The sequence below is a fragment of the Periplaneta americana genome, chromosome 2 (assembly GCF_040183065.1).
Source record: "Periplaneta americana isolate PAMFEO1 chromosome 2, P.americana_PAMFEO1_priV1, whole genome shotgun sequence".
NCBI lineage: Eukaryota > Metazoa > Arthropoda > Insecta > Blattodea > Blattidae > Periplaneta > Periplaneta americana.
In genome coordinates this window covers 164,278,157-164,300,587 of record NC_091118.1, presented here as the reverse complement: position 1 = coordinate 164,300,587, position 22,431 = coordinate 164,278,157, and the positions used below count along the sequence as shown (strand labels likewise).

The following is a 22,431-nucleotide window of genomic DNA, read 5'->3' as shown; positions in this document are numbered from 1 at the left end:
ATCACATTAAAAAATTGGATTTATGATATTTTATAACAATTGAAGAGTGTGATCCCAAAATTCTCTCAGTCCATTTCTCCATTTTTTATGTTTATACATACTGTATAGGCTATATGTTTATGTTTGAGACATCTATCATTATATTTAATCTTGTTTTCTACCAAAACAACGCCAATCCTTGTCTAAAAGTTTGTGTTATTGTACATGTCACTTGAAAACTCGTTCATTCCGTAGACTGGTGAAGTGAATAAAAAAAAACTAGCCCAGTCGTTTCATAAAAATGGACTGAACACGTTTTGGGATCACACTATTCAATTGTATGTCTAATAAATGTGTTATTAATGTGTTCTTTTTCTCAGATATACTGTATTTTGTCCCTTTTGTACAGTTAACTTATTTTTACTTCGCGACCCCTTTGATATGACACCACAATACCTCCGCGACTCCCTACTTTAAAAAACGCAGTTGAGATGAAGTGGTTGTCTCAAAGAGTTTTTAATTGCAACGGAGGAAATAAATAGATGCTCTGGATATGTAACAGAGAAATTCTGATATACCAAGTTTGAAATATAAGTGACTCCTGTGTAAACTCTTTCTTGTGACGCATAACTCGTCTTTATACCCTGTCGAGTGGATGGAGCTTTTTTAAGTGCTGCACTTGAGGGCGTGACTTCCTTCCACTTCCTCCATTAAAAAACACAAAGCGGGATTTTGACTACGGAAACAGAGACTTCGCAGTCTGTTCAGGTACTTGTCCGGAACCACTTTTTATTGTTCTTCGTTGCTGCGCTGCCAACATGTCTCACGGCAAGGCCGATGTACAGTACCAGTAAATGTCGAACACAATGCCCATATTCGGACTGTTATTCGCTGTGCAACTCTGTAGATTTTTTGCCTCTGTATGCCCTCGTTGTACCATAGAAGATGATATACATAGCACAGCATGCTGATGATGACCATCATCATTAATGGAGCAATTGTGAAATGCTCGTATACAAAGTACAATTTATGTGGTATTTTATTTTTAAATTTAGACCGTTCACATTTTTGGTTTGTAATGCCGAGTATTTCACAAATAACAAGAAAACATTCTGATGGGGGCAGACATAAAAGTTAAATTCTTCTCTTCCACCATGTTAATAATACCAAAAGAAGTGCTTATACAAATTTTGGCCACTCGACCGCAATTACCAGGCCGTCCAGAAAGTGATTTTCCCTGAGGCCGTTTACAGAAAAAAAGGACAATTGCATGGAAAGATTTATTGAAACAGATACAGTAATTGTTACGCTATTTGTCAACATATCCCGCACTGGAATTGAGACATTTGTCATACCATGGGATCAATTTTTGTATCTTTGTGTCGTAGAAGTCAGCCGCTTGGGATCGGAACCAGCATTTGACAGCCGTCTGCACCTCTTTGTCGATTCCATGTATGACAAAAGTCTCAATTCCGGTGGGGAATATGTTGAAAAATAGCTCAACAATTGCTGTGTCTGTTCCGATAAATTTTTCTAATGAAATTGTGTTTTCTTTCTGTTATCGGCCCCTGGCGAACTTATTTTTACGGCCCTCGTAATTGCGGCCGAGTGGCCAAAATTTGTATAAGCACTTCTTTTGACATTATTAACATGGAGGAAGAAACAAAATTAACTTTTTTATCTGCCCCCATCAGAATGTTTGCTTGTAAGTCATCGACTCATTAATAACATTTTAAAATAATGTCTTCTTATATTTATTTCATTAAGCAAGTCACGTTTTTCACTTACGTTTTATTTCGGACCTAGTCCATCAGTCATTTTACTTCTTGTCGTCGAAAGTCTTGAGACTGATTCTCAGAAGAACCCATGAAAATGTGCTGTACCTTTAATTTTCTTTCCCGACTCTTTGAAGTTTCTTTGCTAATCTTATTCCATCGTTCTTTTATAACCGTCATAGCATCATTTTTTTCTTTCGTTTTTCCTTAATCTAGTCGACCTGGTTGGCGAGTTGGTATAGCGCTGGCCTTCTATGCCCAAAGTTGCGGGTTCGATCCCGGGCAAGGTCGATGGCATTTAAGTGTGCATAAATGCGACAGGCTCATGTCAGTAGATTTACTGGCATGTAAAAGAATTCCTGCGGGACAAAATTCCGGCACATCCGGCGACGCTGATATAACCTCTGCAGTTGCGAGCGTCATTAAATAAAACATAACATTTAACATCCTTAATCTACTTTACTCCCTCCCTCCCCCATTATCCGACTTGCACACCATTGCGGAAAGATGAGGGAGATTCATTTTTCTTATAGGCCTACTAGACAACTTACAAACGCGGGCCTCTCTAGTCATGAGATCGACATGACGCAGGGTCACAGCTGAGGTATCACAGGACAATCACAAGACAACAGATAAACATCCAGTCCCGTGGACGGAAGGTAAACTTCTTCCATTGTATAAGCCTTGAATCGAACTTCGGACTGCTTAACTAGGAAGCATACGCGCTATCCACAACGGTGGACCACATCATCCTCTTACAGACTCTAAATAAGTTGTTCAGTTAAATAAATAGAGAACTGTCTGGTGTTCTCTTTCTTGGTTTGTAATTATTATACACAGAGCGTAGTCACACTCTAATAAGACTGAAGTGTCTGTATTATGTGTCATTTGAACGCTGCGTGCCCTTCACTTCTATGTCCATTAACTGTCCCCAAATATGAAATGGATAATGCATGACGTTGTCGCCACTTTAAGCAACGTCGTACAACCTATATGTAGGAACTATAATTACACCTCATTAGGTTCTATAATGGAGGTTCCATAGCTAATATGAAATCCACACGGACGGACTAGTTCTTCAGGTCAATTGGTAAGAGCATTTATGCAATTTTAAAGGAAAAGCAAAACTGTGCTGATTCGAATTCATCTACACAAAATAACTGTGAATTAGTCTACTTTTCTGTGAAACTCGTTGCCAAGTACCTATGTCACGAATATCATTAACAAATTGATTTTTATCTTCTACATTTTTCAGACATCGTATTCATGTTCACCATCTCCATAATCATTATCATCGATAGTAATGTAATCATCACTTCAATCTTTTCCATCTTCATCCATCGCCGTCATTTTCTCGATCAAGTTTAACTTCAACTTCATCGTCTTCAGCATCGTGATTGTTAATATTTTCACCTTTATCATTACTTTCATTATTCCCATCATCGTTATTATTTTCATCATCTTCGTCATTATCACATCTAAATTTTCATAGTTATTTTTATCATCATCATCATCATCATCATTATATTTTATTCATTAACATCATCATATCCACATCTAATCTTCATCTGCATCATCATCATTTTCATTTCTATCGCCTTATCATTTCCATCATCATTCTCATTTTCAGTTATAATCATTTTCATCAGTTTCATGATCAAAATATTCTTTTAATTTTCATCATCATCACTAACATCATTAATGCCTTCTTTAACCGTTCCATATCCATACTCTTACATGAATTGCGTATTTCCTGGAATATGGCCCTCAAAATGTAATCCATCGGCATAAAATTATGCAGAACGATAGACATTCTGTGATGAAAATGGTTAATCTTATTTCGGGACTGCTGGCGGTACATACTCGCTGTGGCGTAGACAAGATGGAAGGGCTCACCAGGCTGAAGGTCCTCTTCATTTTTCAAGAAACATTTTCAAATTTAAATTCGATTTAAAAGATGAAGAAACTCCATTATTGGCATTGCAAGTGAAACATTGAAAGGAAATATTATTTGACTATCTACCGACTATGACCAATATTGTGTAACAAATCACTTACATTTCTGCCGACGGTTGTTTTAAATTGACCGATGTTTTTCATTCTAAATTATGAAGCTATTGTTTTGAACACAATAACTAGAATTATTAAGTCATTTATTAATGGTGACGTCTGCAACGATGAAGAATGGATATTGCTTTACAACAACTATTAAGTCTAAATTGATTTTAAATGTCATTGCATTAAACAGTAACATTGTCTTTTTAATATGTTGCATGTAAGTTACTGGCAAATTTGCCAAATGGTGTTTCCAAAACTTGCCCTTCTCCATTTTAAATTCCTGGCTACGCCACTGCATACTCATGCATTATGGCATTGTCCTAAAATAGTTCAGTTCTTAAAATACATGTTCTGAAAATTCTCCTTACGGACTCTTAAGCCTTAGGTTTCGTAATATGTCGCAAAAGAAAAACAGGTTGTTTGTCTGTTGTACGTCATAGCGGGCTTTGCCCATGCACTTAGCATTGTGATTGAGGGAGCGGTAAGTAAAGAGACCATGTGAAGGTGTGTGCGCATTCTTCAACACTCTTGTTCGAACACAATTTCTCCAGTTGGCGAGATTACATAAGCGATTAATGGCAACGTTTGAGTTTGTGTATGTTTCATAACGAGTAAGTACTACAGAAGGCAAATAACATGGCTAAGGAATTTAAATTGAGTTTTGCTTATATATCAACAAAGAAAAGAACGAGGAAGAGAAGAAATCGTTTGTTTGTAGTGCCACCGGACCTCCAGCTAAGACTTCTGGTATTCTGGTACTGCCAGTGTTGCCAACTCGATTCTTAGAAACACTCTTTTTTATGTTCAGAAGAAAAAACAATATTTGTACTCTGAAAATATTGGTTCTATGTCACAAAATGTTACTGGAGCAAATCTGAAATATGATACAGTAGTTCTTACTATCATCGAGTGAACAACAGCTTTGTGAATCTGATAAGCTGCATCTACACGGTTCAATTTTCCATGCGCGTATATATGCAATCTGAGAAGAATATTGAAAGACTCAAGTTTAAAACAAGCGTTGAATTAAGATGCATGAAGATTTTGTGTCATCTTCATTACGTAAACATATTAATTAATATTAAATATCAATATTGCATTCATTGCTTGCATACATAAAGTTGACAGAAAATTTGAACCATGTAAATGCATCTATGTATCTCATATATGGCACATAATATTAAATCCATAATTGTTTTCAAGAAAATTTTTCATTTCTGTTTTAATGACAGCTAGGAAGTTCATATCGTAATTCTGATGTTGAATTAACTTGGACTGTAACGCAACCGAATGCACAGCAGCACGAGACGTCAACAGATCAGCAAAACAAACAAGTATTAACGGCTGGTAAGTAAACTTGTCTTTCAACCAACATTTAACGAAGAATAATCCGAGAAGAAATAAACATGTTACACACTCCTATTTGCATAATTATTTAATAACAGATGAGTTTACTTTTTAGGAATCATGCATAATATTAACATTACGTAAATAAGACAATAATAACAGAATAGCTCACTTTGTTCAATACCTAAACTATTAATATAAATTAACAATATTCTTCAAAATATTCACGACTGTAACAGCTCCACAGAATGATACTATGCTATGTTTATGTGAACTGCGTATAATTATATCGTCTGTAGCGAATAGGAGCAGGGCAAGGCCCGGGTGATATCTATACTCCACGTGCACTCAACAGAAATCTACTGTTTTGGCACGAACTTCCTACCTATGGTCATAGTAAGTCACAAGGTTCCAGTTGAAGGAAGAAATTGAGAGAACACACCATCCCTTCTCATTGAAGGAATACACTGTATGTACATTCAAAATCCACTTGTTTAGAATCAGACTCTGTACGCTTGATTGATGGTCTAAGAAATACATTTTTAAGGATTTCGATAAGTATCAAATATCATAATGTATCATGAAGTGATATGTATATATTTTTAACTAATACATACAGAATTTAAGTCGCTATTGTACATTCATTTTGTGCGTTGATAAACTTCAATGCTGCAGAAAGCCGTGTGGACTGCCTGAGTGATTCAGAGAAATCGAGACGAGACTCCTGGGTCTGCGGTGCCTAGCCTACTGTTTGGCATCCCGTAGCCCATAAATCACTAGAGATACATTTGTTCGCTTCAAGAAGGAATGTAATCTTAACATTTACTTTCCTAAAACCATCGGCCTAAATCCTTTGAAGTGCTTACACGTGTCTAACGAAATATGAATATGGCATAGAAAGGAGGTTCCACCCTGTGACTTGCGAAGAAGAATAGAATGGAGTCAACGCCTAAAGATTTATGTGCACTTTCTTGTGCGTGATTATCTCGAGACTAACTACGCACTCATGCAGCCCGCCTGAATACGTTATGTATTGCGAAATAGTGATGTGTACCGTACGTAGGTAAAGAATTCTATATGCATTAATAAATTATGTTAGATTAGACGTATGGATTCTCTCTGTGGTTCAAATGGTAACATGTCGCACTATTCAGAGTGTATTTTTTAATTTAATTGCATTTCGGGACTGACCTAGAGAGACAGACCTGAGTTCGTTGACCTCTTACATCTGTATTAAGGAAAGAAGGAAGAGTGTGTGTTAGCGGCGATGTTGCCAGACTGCTGAAACTTCAAACTTAATTTTCTAATTAACCGTACATTTAATCACAAACGTAATAAAGGTTTTCTATTCATTTACGTGTACCCTATCGTCCCTTTCAATCTGCAAGGTTATTTCACTTCCACCTTGTATATATCTTATCCCATTTGACTACTGGATATTCACCTCAATATCGCAGTAAATGTTGATCTTATCGGCCTGGGTAGCATAGTCAGTATAGCACTGGCCTTCTATGCTCGAGGTTGTGGGTTCGATCCCGGCCCAGGTCGCTGGCATTTAAGTGTGTTTAAATGCGACAGGCTCATGTCAGTAGATTTACTGGCATGTAAAAGAACTCCTGCGGGACAAAATTCCGGCGACGCTGATATAACCTCTGCAGTTGCGAGCGTCGTTAAATAAACCATTTCTTTATCTTAGCATAATACTTCATATTTTCAATTTCAACAGTACCATGTCCTCTAGCTCACCCTGGTTTTCGCTTGCGAAATCTATTATCCCGTCTGTTTATAAATCCCATCTAACACCAGTTCGAGTCACGGCAGAGAAGTGGAGATTTATCTCTATCATAGGGAATGGGTAGCTCGTATGGGTGAATCCAAAAATTCATGTAAAGTGTTAGTTGGAAGATCTGAAGAAAAAAAGACCTTTAGGGAGTTCAAAACGAGGATAATATTAAAATATATTTGACGGAGATGGGATATGATGCTAGGGACTGGATTAATCTTGTTCAGGATAGGGACCTATGGCGGGCTTATGTGAGGGCGGCAATGAAATTCCGGGTTCCTTAAACGCCATTTGTAAGTAAGTAAGAATCATAGGGAATGGATGTGTGTATACTTTATGAATCATAAAGTTTGATGATACATTCACCGGTGTCGTTTAATGTTCGCATGAGCAATATTGGTTTTCTAAGCAATTCTGGTATGAAACAAATGAAAAGGTTATATATGTAAGTAGGCCTATGTACATCTACCTTTATTCAGACACTCTTTGGAAATCCTGAAACGGTTTAAATTCACTTCAATTTTTGGTGAAACATAAGGAACAATCCAAATAATAATAATAAAATTGACCTTGCGCGGTTTCCTGAACACTTTAGTCTCATAGGTAATGAAGAAACCGATGCTGTGACTAATAATAAAATTTTATTCTATCCTGTTGGATCAAATCCCTTTTTCAGTCTTTGCGCAAGAGCTGAAATCATGTCACAATGTTCATATTATATTGTATTCCGATAGACTACGAGAGAAGCATCAATGAAATATTTATATGACAAACCGAATTTCTCATTGAAGACCCACAGCCTGACTTCAGCAAAGCCCATACATTACAAATGGAAAGAATATAAACATGATGAGAAGTGACAGATCCCTGACTCATGTGAGGAAGAAGAAGCCTCTGAAAGTGCTCTTTGGTTCCTGAGAGTGTAAAAGAAATAAAACCAATCAACTTATGCAAGTTTATACTGTATGTACTTCCCTTTAGGTAGCATATTTAATCCATGGATGAGGCCCATAATGGGTCAGGTGCTAGAGACCAAATTTGTTATCAGAAGAACAATACAAACGTGCCAATCTGTAGCTGCAGAATGTCTTGCAGAACTTCCTCTATAGCTGATTAAACACAGACTGTTACGTTGTAATCGAGACAATAGGTAGTTGTTATCCAAGAGGAAAGTTGTTTGTCGCATAAACAATAGTTTCGCTCTGTATACACGTCAAAGACGTAAACATCTTTGTTTCTTAACTCATTACTTGATATGTAAGTGTATATGCGGAAAGTGGAATTCTTGTGACCTGCTTTCAAAATAACGATTATCTAATGTTTGTGAATGTGAAGTCCGGATATTTTATTGTTTGTGATTTTCATTTTGATGGTCACACGGTGTCGTGTTGAAACCAATTATTAAGGCATAATTTTAATTCTACCTGGACGCTACGTTATTAGCAGTATGCCTATTTTATTCAATGAAGATTCAGCTTCAAAATTCAACGTGGGAAAGAAATGATCGACAAATACCTGAAACTATTTATCAAGAACAATGTTTCTTTACGTAGGTTTCTTAAATTTACGACATGGGACTTGCAGCTTTTCTTCCCTTCTGGAGGAAGACACGTTAAGGAAACTCGCTACTGAGTTCTGGTCAATTTTGATCATTTTCTTCATTTTTAAAATACAGTGCCAAAAATCTACGGTTTCTTGAGGAATACTACAGTGAAGATTTCAACGCGATATCTTTATTCTAAGTTGTAAATCCAGTTTATAACACATGAGTGATTAATGCACGAAGTGATTTTACCGCAAATCAGAGTTATTTTTTTTTTTTACATTTTAACGTATTAGAAATAAGATATCTCTTCGAGTAATGAAAATTTGCACACATATTCACCTCAGATCTGAACATGAAATCTACAGTCATGTACACATATTTTTATGATTATTAAGAAAGCTGTGATTTTTTATGTCGGGTAGTGAAGTTGAAAAAAATCTAATGTTCAAATTGAGGACGTCACTAGAATAAGAGCGTATAGAGCAAAATGTAGTTCCGATATAAACTAATTTCAATGTTTGTCAGCTGTCAGGTTCATCATAGTTGTGTCGAAAAAGTATAATTTAACAGTAAAGAAAAACTTTTGCGAGACATCTGTGATGAACCTGATAGCTGACAAACACTGAAATTAATTTATATCAGAACTACATTTTGCTCTATATGCCCTTATTCTGGTGACATCCTCAATTTATTTATTTTACTAATGAAGTAAGTTGACTAGGATGAAAATAATAAACCATTTTATTACAGGAGATCTTAGCTTCATTTTAAACATTCAGGAAATTGATGTTTATTAAAATATGAATTATTTTCAAGTAAATTAAATATAATTATTTTCTAGGCAAATTTTCCAATATAAATTTTAAATAAAACATTGTGGATATGTATTTTAGCAATATCTAATTGATGTAAAATTTTCAAGAAGATATAATGAAAATCCTATGAATTTTAAATCTCAGTAGCACGTCACTTTAAGAATTTTATAGGTGCTAAGGACGTGCGCTCGAATTCCTTCTTGAGCTTGGTAAATTTTGCCTGCAAGTTTTACTTCTATTCTAAAGGAAGTCATGCTAAGGATTTCATCACCCTTACTTATCTATAGTTCTCAGTTGGATTCGAGCCTGCGATCCTCATATCTAATGACGAGAATATAACCACTCGATCACCGACGAAGATTCTTCGCGGTAATGTGGTTGTAATTTTTTACAACCTGACGAATGCGTCTACACAAGTTCGAAGACATACAGTAAATTGAGACTGCACATTGCTTTGATATTGAGGTTAAAGCAATGATCTGCGATCGAATATAAAAAGCTGCACACGTAAACCGAGATGATCTGCGGTGTCAATGCTCACCTTTTCCGTAGGCATTTCCTCAATTCAACAACCTGCATACCTTCATGATTTCCTTGATATGTCTGCAGCACACAACTTCTTTGCTGTACCCTCTAATTTGCTAGTGGAATCCCTACTATTGTTGGTACAGTCATTTGATGGCGAATTATACCTTACTCGTTTCTGTACCGACCGAACGAGTGAAAAAGTAACGTTACTACGTGCCTAGATGCTAATGGTTTATCCCATTCATTAACGTTATGAGGAGATAATTGAAGCCGCTTGAATATCGTTCTCACATAATGTACATGACATTCCCAGTTTTTGTAGACGGCTTTGAAAAGTCCTACTTATTTTTTCTTCTCTTTCTCACTCTGCTCCTCCCCATCATCATCGTCACCGCTGTCTTCTTCATATATTCCAGTCTTATGCCTTTGAGCGAACCAAAATTCTTTCTTCTGATGTAGGCCTATATCAGTATTTTTCTGGGTAGCTTGTTGGTTAAATTCTATTACTACTGTATGTTTAATCTAGTCTCTTCTGCACCAATAAAATAAGTAAGTACTGTAGCCTATATTATTTTATTATTTCTTGTTTTCATGTGCTTCATCGCTTTACAATCAGTCGATGCCCAATTTACTCTCTAAAAATGTAATTTACTCATTTCCAGCTAATGTTTTATCTAAGTTTTCCATTATCCAAATTTCGTTTCCACACAACAGTTGAGGTTAGGCTAGGACTTAACATGCTCATATTTTCAAATGTTATTCTACCTGACTAGGTTTGAAAATATTTTTTGTCATTATTTTAATTTCGAAAAGTTGCTTGTTTTCAAATTTTAAACAGTATTGAATAAACTCGTAGTAGTAGTAATAGCATAGTCGTGGTAGTAGTGGTAGTGGTAGTAGCAGTAGCTTTTAACTGTAATGTTATTTACAGCATAGGAAGTGAATTTGTGCAGAATTACTGTATGTACATATTACAGATATAGAATTTGGAGCTCCTTTATTGTTTTTTTAAGTAGGTTATTTTACGACGCTTTATCAACAGCTTAGGTTATTTAGCGTCTGAATGAGATGAAGGTGATAATGCCGGTGAAATGATTCCGGGGTCCAGCACCGAAAGTTACCCAGCATTTGCTCATCTTGGGTTGAGGGAAAACCCCGGAAAAAACCTCAACCAAGTAACTTGCGCCGACCGGGAATCGAACCCGGGCCACCTGGTTTCGCAGCCAGACGCGCTGACCGTTACTCCACAGGTGTGGACCCCTTATTGTCAAGTTTCGCTTACAGCACACTGGGCATATGCAGTAAACAAGAACCTGTATATACGCTACTTGTGGACAGTCGTGAGAAATTTGTTGTCTACATACAGCTGGACTCCCATCAAGACTCGCTTCAAATTTTAATTCCGTATATCTATCTGCACACATAAGAAGAGCGTCTTGGTTGAAACATTTCGCTGCAAGTCGGAAGATCGAGTCCCGACAGATCTAATTCTTTCGTTCGCGGCTATAGACTTGGGATATACTCATAACGAGTACCAGGGGTATTTCCTTAGGGCAAAGGCGGTAAATTCCTAGAACTGACATCTCTATAGCCACTGACATCAGTGTCGATTGTCTTGAGAAGTAGGAACTCGAATATTCCGCCATTCTAAGGGACTCTCTGGTCCTCTAATGGGTTAGCTTTGTCTTTATATCTACATAAGCCATACTATTGTATCTCAAGTTTGTTATCCTATTGTTTAAGTTCATAAAATCATGTTTGTTCTCATTGCTGAAATCGATAATTTATTTTCTTGTTTGGGTGAACAGTGAATTATTTAATTTAACTTATAACCTGTGTCTTCTAAATGATGGCTGGGAGAAATAAAACTACGAACACAAATATTATTGGTAACATAGAAAGGACCGAATTGATGCGAAACTCGCAAAACGTGTAATAAGAATGCACGTGAGATCATCATGACCCCGGATTTTTTCCAAGTTTGACCATAAGTTGACCCTTGCTAACAAACATCCGAGGTTACCTGAAATATGTCTAATGCTGGAGCTGAGTGTACATGTAAACTGCTTGTGCTATGCTTATATGCATACAATTTGCCTAAGCATCTCTTAACAACAGCTGGTTGAGTCTTCCGTTATTAGTAGTCTCTTTCATAACAAAAACGTGGGAAACGGGAAATGTAAACGGTAACCCCAGGGTTTATTGCACTCTTTCAGATTTACTGAGTTTTACAGTCAACAGGCTGGTCCACACAGTCTGTTACAGAGTGTCTCAGAATAGTGTCACCATATTGTGTATATTACTTTCTCATTAAATGAAGTATCAGTGTACTACTATGTAGTATTTTATTATAGGTATTAGGATATTTTAGCAGAAGTCTATATTTCCAGTATCCCGAAACCCGAAAAATAAGTACTTTAGCATGTAGCTTTTTGTTGATATTCAATATTTATGAACTAATATTATGTCTGACAAGTTTTTCGCAAAAAAAATTGTTTCATTAAAACCCCTTTGAACGCATGGTTGTGATTTGTTTGTTATACAGGGGTGAAGTAATATAATATAACTGTGCATATTTTAACAGCTTATTCCTTGGATAGAGTACAACAAAAAATTCTCATACCATATTAGTCCCAAATGAATACTTTCCTGAGAAAAAAAATAATTTTCTTCTAAATGTCAACACTGTTCTACTCGATAAGTACTATCTGTACGATTGCGAATTTTACTCTTATCATTAGATAAACTGATGAGGAATTATTTATTCCTTTGCAATTCTTAAATAAAATAGAGGGTTTTCTTGAAAATTAAATAAAAATATTAACACGTAAAATGACATCGTTATTTTTCTGTCACTAGGAAGTCTGACAACTCTCCTTGCAGTGTAAGGGACGGAACTCAGCTGTTCAAACAGAGTGCGTGTGTATGTATTCATACGTGAGCCGGCAATGCGCTGTTGCCAAACTATGCAGACTTTCAGCCTAATTTTCTAATTAACCGTACACTTTATTACAAAATGCATACCGTAACAGGTTTTTACTTATTTTAATGTGTCTTCGATGCGCTTTCAAAATCCTCTATGTGTTTTTAAGAAGATTTTGCAGGGGAAAGAAAAAAAAATTGCCGCTTTTAATTCCCTTGATTTTCAAAGCTACTTTCGGTATAATTTCGAACGTCACAGGAAAATTTGTGAAATTATACAGAAAGTAGTTTTGGAAATCAAGGGAATTAAACGTGAGAGTGTTCCTTTCTCCTGCAAAATCTTCTTAAAAACAGGTAGCGGATTTTGGAGGCGCAGCGACGATATTCTATTGCCCCGTCAATCTGCAGCATTTTATCACTTCCACTCAGTATACTCGTACTTAAATAAAGAGTTCAATTTGGTATCCCTAAGAAACTAGTTCGATTAGTGTCTCAGTGAAACTTACAGCGGAGTCCATATAGGCCTAGGCCAGTTTCTGTCTGACGCTTTTCCAATTCACTGCGGGCTGAAGCAAGGAGATGCACTGTCACCTTTACTTTTTAACTTTGCTCTATAAAATGCCATTAGGATTGTCCAGAAATACAGGGAAGCTTGAATGGGTTACATCAGCTGCTTGTTTATGCGGATGACGTGAATATGTTAGGAGAAAATCCAGAAACGATTTGGGAAAACACGGGGATTTTACATGAAGCAAGTAAGAAGTTTTCTTCTCGCGTTTACATGTTTGTACGTATTTGTATATCTATCGTGCGCGGTGAAAAGGGCGTAAGTAAGAAATTCGTGGTTTTGAATTATAACCTCTACTTGAACACAAAAAAAAATATATTTTCAGACCATCAATACAATGCCCTCATTTCAAACTTTGCTTTTTCTTCCAGGAAATGCTGCGATGTACATAATCTGTTAAAATAGAAAAAGAAATGAGGCTGGATCCGCCAACATAATAAAGGATAGGTTGCGCACTCCATTTGATCAACGTTTCAGCAGAAGCATAGTCTGGGCCATGAATGAACAAATGAAGCTGCTTAACCAACGAATGCATTGCGGGTGGCATCGACGCAACCCCCAAAAGGGGAAATGCTGCAGTGCTGGCTAAAATCTCTCTCGAGGGGTACGCAAAAAAATGCTCCAGGTTAAAAATTTGCAACCATCGCTCTAATTGATTTGCCCACGTCAAACCAATGGAAAAAGCTCGAATTACGAAATGCATTCCAACCATAAGGTGCGAGAGTCCAAGGATGATCGGTGAAAGGATAGAATAATTCTGTGATGTTCAGGTATAGGAGGATAAGTAATTTTTTGTGCAGATGGAATTTTATTCCCCAGATGAACATACAAGTTAAATTATACAAGTGGATGTGCAAAAATCAAAAGAATACTAGTATTTGATGCGTTTTATTGCGTAGAATAGCTTACTATTTGCAATAAGGATCCGAAGTTTAATTTTCATTTCTCTCCAAATCATTTTTGACATATCTCCCTTTACCCAAACAACACAGAATTAACCTTCGAATCTGTATTAATCTAGCAACCTAAAGCCTGATATTGAGGAAAAACGGAATGTGTGGTTTTATTTGAAATTTATATTATTGGGAGAATTTTTTCTTTGTCAATTTCACGAATTAACAGCAACCTCGAGAGTTTAAAAAGTGTGTTCCACAATATCCTCAGTGTTTCCGCTTGTGTTCATGGATATTTTCTCGCTGACGGAAGGGAAACCGAGGAAGTCGCTCAACTTCTCTGTGGACGTTTTGACCTCGCATAAGATTTCCCTTAATGATACTTATCTCCTCAAGTGTGTAGTAAGACCGCTAATGCCACGGTCGTTGTTAGAACGTAACTGAAATTGTTTCTAAATTAAGGCCGTTGCTGTGATTTCCAGTTATGGTGTATTCGGTTATAAACACATCATAATCCGGGACCAGTTGTCGCCAGAATAGGAGATATTCATTATTTACGAGTCAACTCGCATGAGAATAGTCCGTATGAAATATAATAATTTTTACTAAAATACTTTATTTTCAACGGTTAGCATGTCTGACCGTGATACGAGCGGGCTCGAGTTCAAATCCTGGTTGAGGTTTTTTCCGGGATTTCCCCTCAATCCAAAAAGAGCAAATGCTGGGTAATCTTCGGCGCTGGATCCTGAACTCATTTCGCTGGCATTATCACCTTCATCTCATTCAGACGCTAGATAACGAACAAGATCCATGTCGTTCGTAATAGTCATTTCACAAGCAAATTAGTAGGGGAGACTCGGTTAATTCCGCATTATTAAGAAGTAAATCTGTCATATTTTCATCAAAATGTTTATTGAAAAATATTATCAAGATATGTAGACCTGGACGAAACCTTTCATTAACAAATGAGATAAAGAGGTCTATTAAAATGCAAATATAATTAGTTGTACATACATTACAGTTGAAAAAGAACAACTCGGGTAATTCCGCAACAGTGCGGATAAATCCGCAATATGACTTGGCTAATTCCGCACTCGTAAATAATTATAAAATACATTATGAAAGTAACATAAAAGGAACAATTTATATGTAACAATGCTCACTCTCTTCACAGCTGTGTAGAAAACACGAAAAACAGCCAATTTTCGATGTTTCACTGTATTGCCGATAGAGGTGTCGACCAATATCCTTGATTTTTTCTATAGCACTGCAGAGGACAGCCTCTCAAAACTTACGTTCACGCTATTGTAAAGCCGCAGTAAAATCATATATGCACTACTGCGGAATTACCCGTACTGCAGAATTAGCCGAGTTTCCCCTATGTGTCCTCACAAAGAAGTCAATGGCGTCAATTCAGGCTATCGAGCTGGCAATGCGACAAAACCATCATGACCGATACAGAGGCTTCCAAATCTTCCGAATTAATTGATCTTCAATGTAAACTAAGGGCTAAAGATCGTTTGAATACTACTAGCCTGGTTGAGTTTTACAAGACTAAACATTAGCAATAATATACACGACTACACAGGCTGGCTGTGAAAATGATTGCTATGTTTGGCTCAACATTTATATTTGTGAGCAACTGTTTTCTGTTATCAACTTTAATAAGGGCAGGCATCGAACATCTGTAACTGATGTTTCATTACGATCAGTAGGCTACTGTTCCTTTCAGCTGCCAACAGCATAAAACCTCGTTTTGATGTACTGATAAATAAAAATATAACAAAATGATATTGTACATTTAAGTAGCTATAGAATTTCTATTACTTCTGTAAAATAAATATTTCTTTATTAATTAATAATAGTCCAAGATAGTTTTGCAAACACTGAACGGGAATTTATTTCATAAGTACTCGTAATAGTACTTTCTTTTGTGTACATTTTGTACGAGATCACCCCTTCTTCCAGACCACCCTCATAACAGAGCGCAGCTAATATCTGCATTCCGCTCATGAGCTGTGTACCGGCTCGGAGAGCGCAAACCTTGTGCAGGCCTGATTTAGGTACTTTACCTGAATACTCTCTGGTCCACCGCTGTGCAGTAACGATTGGCATGTCTGACAGTGAAACGAGCGGGACCAAGTTCAAATCCTGATTGGAACAAATTACCTGGTTGAGGTTTTTTCCGAAGTTTTCTCTCACCCAAATGAAGCAAAACTGCTGAGTAACTTTCGGCGTTGAACTCCATTATACCATCTTAATCCTACATTTCAACTCTTTCATCATCATCATCATCGTCGTCGTCATCATCATCATCATCATCTTTCCAATATTTCGGGCTTGCTCTGATGTAGAATCGGCTGCGGGCAGCCACCGAAATTGTACCCCGTTGTATGTAGTTATTAGTAGAGCTAAGAAGTTGGTACCGAAACTGCTAAACAGCAAACGTTCTGATGGGGGCAGATAAAAAAAGTTAATTTTTTTTCTTCCACCATGTTAATAATGCCAAAAGAAGTGCTTGTACAAATTTTGAACAACTTGATCGCAATTACGAGGGCTGTAAAAAAATAAGTTCGCCAGGGACCGTTAGCAGAAGAAATACACAATTTCATCGGACATATTTATTGGAACAGACACAACAATTGTTGAGCTATTTTTCAACATATTTTCCATCGAAATTGAGACATTTCTCATATCATGGGATCGACAGAGAGTGGCGCAGACGCAGTCAAACGCTGGTTTCGATCTGAGGCGGCTGAATTCTACGACACAAAAATTGATCTCATGGTATGACAGATGTCATACCATTCCAGCGGGGGATATGTTGACAAATAGCGCAACAATTTCTGTATGTTTCAATAAATATTTCCATGCAATTGTGCTTTTTTCTATAAATGGCCCCAGGGAAAATTACTTTCTGAACTGCCTCGTAATTGCGGTCGAGTGGCCAAAATTTGTATAAGCACTTCTTTTGACATTATTAACATGGTGGAAGAAAAAAAAATAACTTTTTATCTGCCCCCATCAGAACGTTTGCTTGTAAGTTGTGTGAGCTTGGACTATATCTCTACCGAATGAAAGTAGCAGCGCAGCTTTAATGTAAATGAACCAGAACGAAACAAATGTACAGCTGGGTGGTAATCAAACTTATGCACCAGTCGTCCACGGCTTTAGAACAATACAATACAATACAAAACATAAACGAATAATAAAAAGCAATAATTTGTTATTAGAAACTTCGTAACTCCCAATCTAAAATAATTTACCCCTTTACATATAAAAATAACATACAAAGTGTACAATTATAATTCTAGCCTCATTATAACAAATAACAATGAACATTCTCATTTTATGAAAAGAAATACTCCTTTAATGTTCAGAAAAAAAAAAACAAAAACAAAATTCGTTCTACAGTATTTCTTACTATCATCAGGTATAGTGTATATCGTATGTAGCACGTAATATTAAATCTATTGTTGCTTTCAAGAAAAATTTTTATTTCTATTGTAATTAGAGATGAGCTTAAACGATATTTTCAAATATCTGTGACAACTGTGACTGTGACAATTAAATATCTGTGACTTTTACCTGTGATTTTGTCACACCGATATTTTATATCGATAAGTAAGCACAATATGCATGAATTACACCGATATTTTGTCACACCGATAAAAATCAACAGGAAATATTGAATGTGAATACGATTTCTCTATACACGCCACACATCAGTGATTTATATGGGAAAACCCAACAAATAAATTATGTACATGTACCATTAACAAATAAATACATACCTAACTGAACAGTAACATGTCGAAAATTAACCTCATGTACCAAGATGTTATATTGTAGATATTGAATTAGATCATAATTATTAAATGTAGTTGGGTATGGAGAAATTGAGGTTATGTGATTATTCTAATGTTTTAAAAATTGATCCTTTTATTATATATAGGTAATATAGTGGATAAATTATTGTAAGTCGTGCATTAACATTATAATATTGAGTCATAGAATAAAAATTAACGAAACATAAGTATTCGGAAAAACATTGGAAAATAATTACAAAACAAAACAGTTGTTCACGCAGGATTTTACACAAAATAAAGTACTGGTAACCAATGGTATTATTTAAATCGTGCAATCACTGCATCATTTATAGTACGATGGTAAAACTAGCGCTGAAGTAGTTTCGGCGATTTCGGACGTGAAAATCGTTGCATTTATAAGGATTTTTTTTTTTGGAGAGTAGTTGATCGGGTTAAACTAGCGCTGAGATAATTTCGGTGATTTCGGAAGTGAAAATCATTGAATTTGATTTCTTGTGGAGATGCAGTTGATCGTATATGCAAGGCATAACACAGCCTAAACTAACCAAACCTAACCTGTCACAGATTCGTATATTCAAGGTGTATACACGGAGTAGGAAGAGAACTACCTGAACGCTAGTTTAGTCGTTGATCGTATATGTCTACGCATAATAAAAGCTTAAATTAACCAAACCTGGCCTGTCACAGATTCGTATATGCAAGGGGTATTTTCAGTTTTTGCTAACTACCCCATATTGTTATATTTAAAAATTGAAAATTACTTGCAAGTTGACGATTTTAAGAATATCTAGACAAATATCACTAAATATAAAGTTTAGAACATTGATTAAGCCTATTAATTTGGGTGAAATAACACTCCACATGAGTACCAATGTTAGGAAGCACTGCGCTATTTCCTAAGAGTTAATAACTATAAAACAACATAATGAACATATTACAAATAATTTTGTTTTAAGTTTAATTATTTTAATTAATACTAAGATGCACTGTTCGTGTTAGAGCTTTACATTAAAACTGGATCATACATAAATGACAGAAGTACAGGTAAAGTTATTAAAATAATGTTGTAGGCTCATTTAACTATTCTGTTTGTAATTACAAGTATAACTGCAAAAATATTGTTACTACGTAAAAATTGAGTGGAAAATGCATGTAAGTTAATATAAATTCACAGTTATATGAAAATGTAAAGATCTCGTGGAATACATAAAACATTTATAAAACATATATGGAGACTAAACAAAATGTGAGATTCGTCATTATATCATTATAATGCCCCTAATAACTTTGCAACAAAACATCACTTTGCAAAAAATAATATTGAACAAAATATCACGAAAAAAATAATCATATCACCGCCAGATTGCTGTTATTGTATCATGCGCATGCGCAAACCCACGACGTAGAGGAGAAAATATCAGTCACAGAGTACTGAATCAACACCGCCTACTGAATACGGAGCAGATTTCGATAGCGATATTTTGTCACAGATATTTCGCGTCATCAGTCACAGGTTTATCTGTGACAAAAAAAATATCTGGGATAAAATATCGGTTTGTGAAATATCGGCCATCTTTAATTGTAATTACAGCTACGGAATCAAAACATTCGTTCTACAGTATTTCTTACCATCATCCGGTGAATAACAACTTTATGAATTTCATAGTGTATATCGTATGTGGCACGTAATATTAAATCTATTGTTGTTTTCAAGAAACATTTTTATTTCTATTGTATTGACAGCTAGGAAGTTCGTATCGTAATTTTAATTCGTAGCCCCAAGTTCTTCGAGTTTTTATTTATGGTGATTCACAAAAACTCTGTTCATATACATTAATTGATCATGTATTTTAGTCGTTTTGTAAATGCTGCAATCTGTATTTATTTTTATTATTGACTTCGACGAGACAAGAAAGCCAAGAGCGCCTAGAGGTTAGGCAATCTTCAGAATAAGAATTCAAGTGAGTGAAATCACTCGGTGTACGCGATGCAAATATACACGAATATCCTTCTCTGGTCTACAACTTCGAGGGTGTTTTTAGCAATGTTTATTACAAGGATATTTTTACCTGTTTTGGCGAATAGCTTCAAATAGTGCAAATCATAATAATGATTAATGACAGTTGCAAAACTTGTAAATATAGGGATAAAATATTGGGATAAAAAACTCGCAGCAATGAGAACGAAATGGTTCAAAGAGGCCAATCCTTGAAGATAGATATTGCGTTAATATGTTGCTTCTCTAATGGCCGTAAGAGACAACCGAAGGACATCACTATTACTCAATGCTTTACATATTCAAAAACTTCGCAACACAACTAAATATTATTCAAGCTAACAGGCAGAAGACTGGCGACCCCAAAGAGGTTTTCCTTTGATTCACGCACGACCTTGGGGATTGGCCAACTCTGCGTTCAATGTGGACTCTCATTTTCTTATTCGCGCTAGAGAGACCGTGGACAAAATGCACGCACGGTCGTGTCGCTATCCCACTGGAGACTGTGAGAAAGTGCATAGGCTTCCTCAAGGTAATGCTGAGCAACGAACCAAGACCCGACATATCTCACCAGACAGCTCACAAAGGAAAATTAGCGAATATTTTATTAATAGTGCACCGGTCGGCACACAATTATATAAGATCTTTATTGTCCCGGGAATGTACAGCCTCTCCGCAAATTGAAGATCAACTCATTGTTTGTTGCGCATATCTCGCCAGAAATCAGAACACGCATTCCTTTCTACCAACTGAAAACTTGAACATATACATTATGTTCAATTGTTTCTTTTTTCGGTTCTCATACCTGCCAGAAGAATTTTAATCAGACAACAATGGATTTTTCCTTTTGAAGAGATAAAACGTCATTCATGCTTCTATGCTCAGCCAAATTAATATATTTTGCTTCTCTGCGTGTAGGCTAATCACTGAGTTTACATGTGTACTTACGTTTTCATTGTAGTACATTTTTAAGTTGCAAATAAAAAATGCCGTGGCATCGTGATCTAAGGCATCCTGCATAGGATTCGTGTTACGCAAGGCGCGCTGGTTCTGGTCCTCATGGGGGAAGAGATTTTCTCATGAAATTTCGGTCAGTGTATGGGACCGGTGCCCACCCAGCATCGTGATGCACTTGGGGAGCTACGATAGGTAGCGAAATCCGGTTGCGAAAGCCGCTATAACGGCTGGGGGATCATCGTGCTGGTTGGATGATCGTCCACCTCTGCTTCGGCATGTGGACCTGAGACCAGCAACTACCTGGTTGGTCTGGGCTCTTCATGGGCTGTAGCGCCATGGATGATGAATCGTGTATCTGAATATGCTGATTTGAAAGTGAATGCGAAGACAAAATCGAGCAATACTTCACACTGTTGATGATTGGTGCGATATATCCCACTGTTATTTCACCTTCAATAACGTACTCGTATATGTCCTTTACTGGCTTCAAAGAAACATTGAGGAACCATTCATGACAAGACTTCCACAATTCAAGGACTATGTCTTTTTATTGAAAATTATTCGATTTTATACGAACCATTCTGAGACGAATTGACATATACAGTAAATTATACTGAATATGAAAAAAATAACGCTCTTCGATGATCATGAAGAACAAGATAGCCACCGACACAATCTTCAGCGGGACTCGTGAAACGAGGCTTGCTTCGACTGATTATCTAGCTGGGTTTTCTCTGAGGTTTACTGCGACCGTAAGGTGAGTATCACGTAATCCCATGACGGATCCTGCGACTCATCTCGCTGGTAACGAAGCCACAGACGCTAGAGAACTCGGGTGAAGAACTGAATGATTGACGGCATAACAAAAACCGTTCCCTCCGTTTAAGGGATGGTGAAAAAAATTATATTTACATAAATAATCAGGAACGTCAGAAGGATTTGGAGTTTTAGAGATGGTAAGATAACTCTGATATTTAGAATACTGAATATTAAAATGTAGGGAAAATATATTTAAAATAACACTTATTTACGTAAGAAAGTCTTTAATATTAAGTACCGTACTACAAGAGATTAAATACTGATTACGAAGTTTGTTATCGGCATTCCACTTCATTTAAATAAAATTTTGTATTCATAGTTTCAAAAGAATGAATATGATAGTTATAGTAAGTCTTGCAACATTTATTTTTCCCTGAAGGGAATGAGGATTAAGAGAAAATTTCTTATCGCATACAATAATAATAATAATAAAAAATTGTTAGTATATTCATCATATCTAATACTACTTTCATGTGCAACGATGTTACTTACTGCCAGTATTCGTGTTGTTTTTTTCTAGGACAGCGTGTACCTATGTTTGTTAATTAAACATGTTCTTAATATCGTTCACGCCGTTCTCCAATATTTATTTGTACTGACAGTGATATACGTAAC

General features: G+C 36.2%; 1 protein-coding gene across 2 annotated transcripts in view; it reads left to right on the top strand.

The window, feature by feature from the left end:
- Window positions 1–22,431, top strand: part of LOC138694756 (ATP-binding cassette sub-family G member 8) — a 138,503-nt gene that overhangs the window by 59,764 nt on the left and 56,308 nt on the right. Inside the window, exon 1 of one of the 2 annotated variants that reach the window (XM_069818778.1) lies at window positions 5,141–5,159. The exons of the other annotated variant lie outside the window; for it this stretch is intronic. The gene's annotated coding sequence lies outside the window, so the exon portion shown is untranslated. Of the gene's footprint in view, window positions 1–5,140; window positions 5,160–22,431 lie in introns of those variants that run through there. 2 annotated transcript variants of the gene reach the window in all.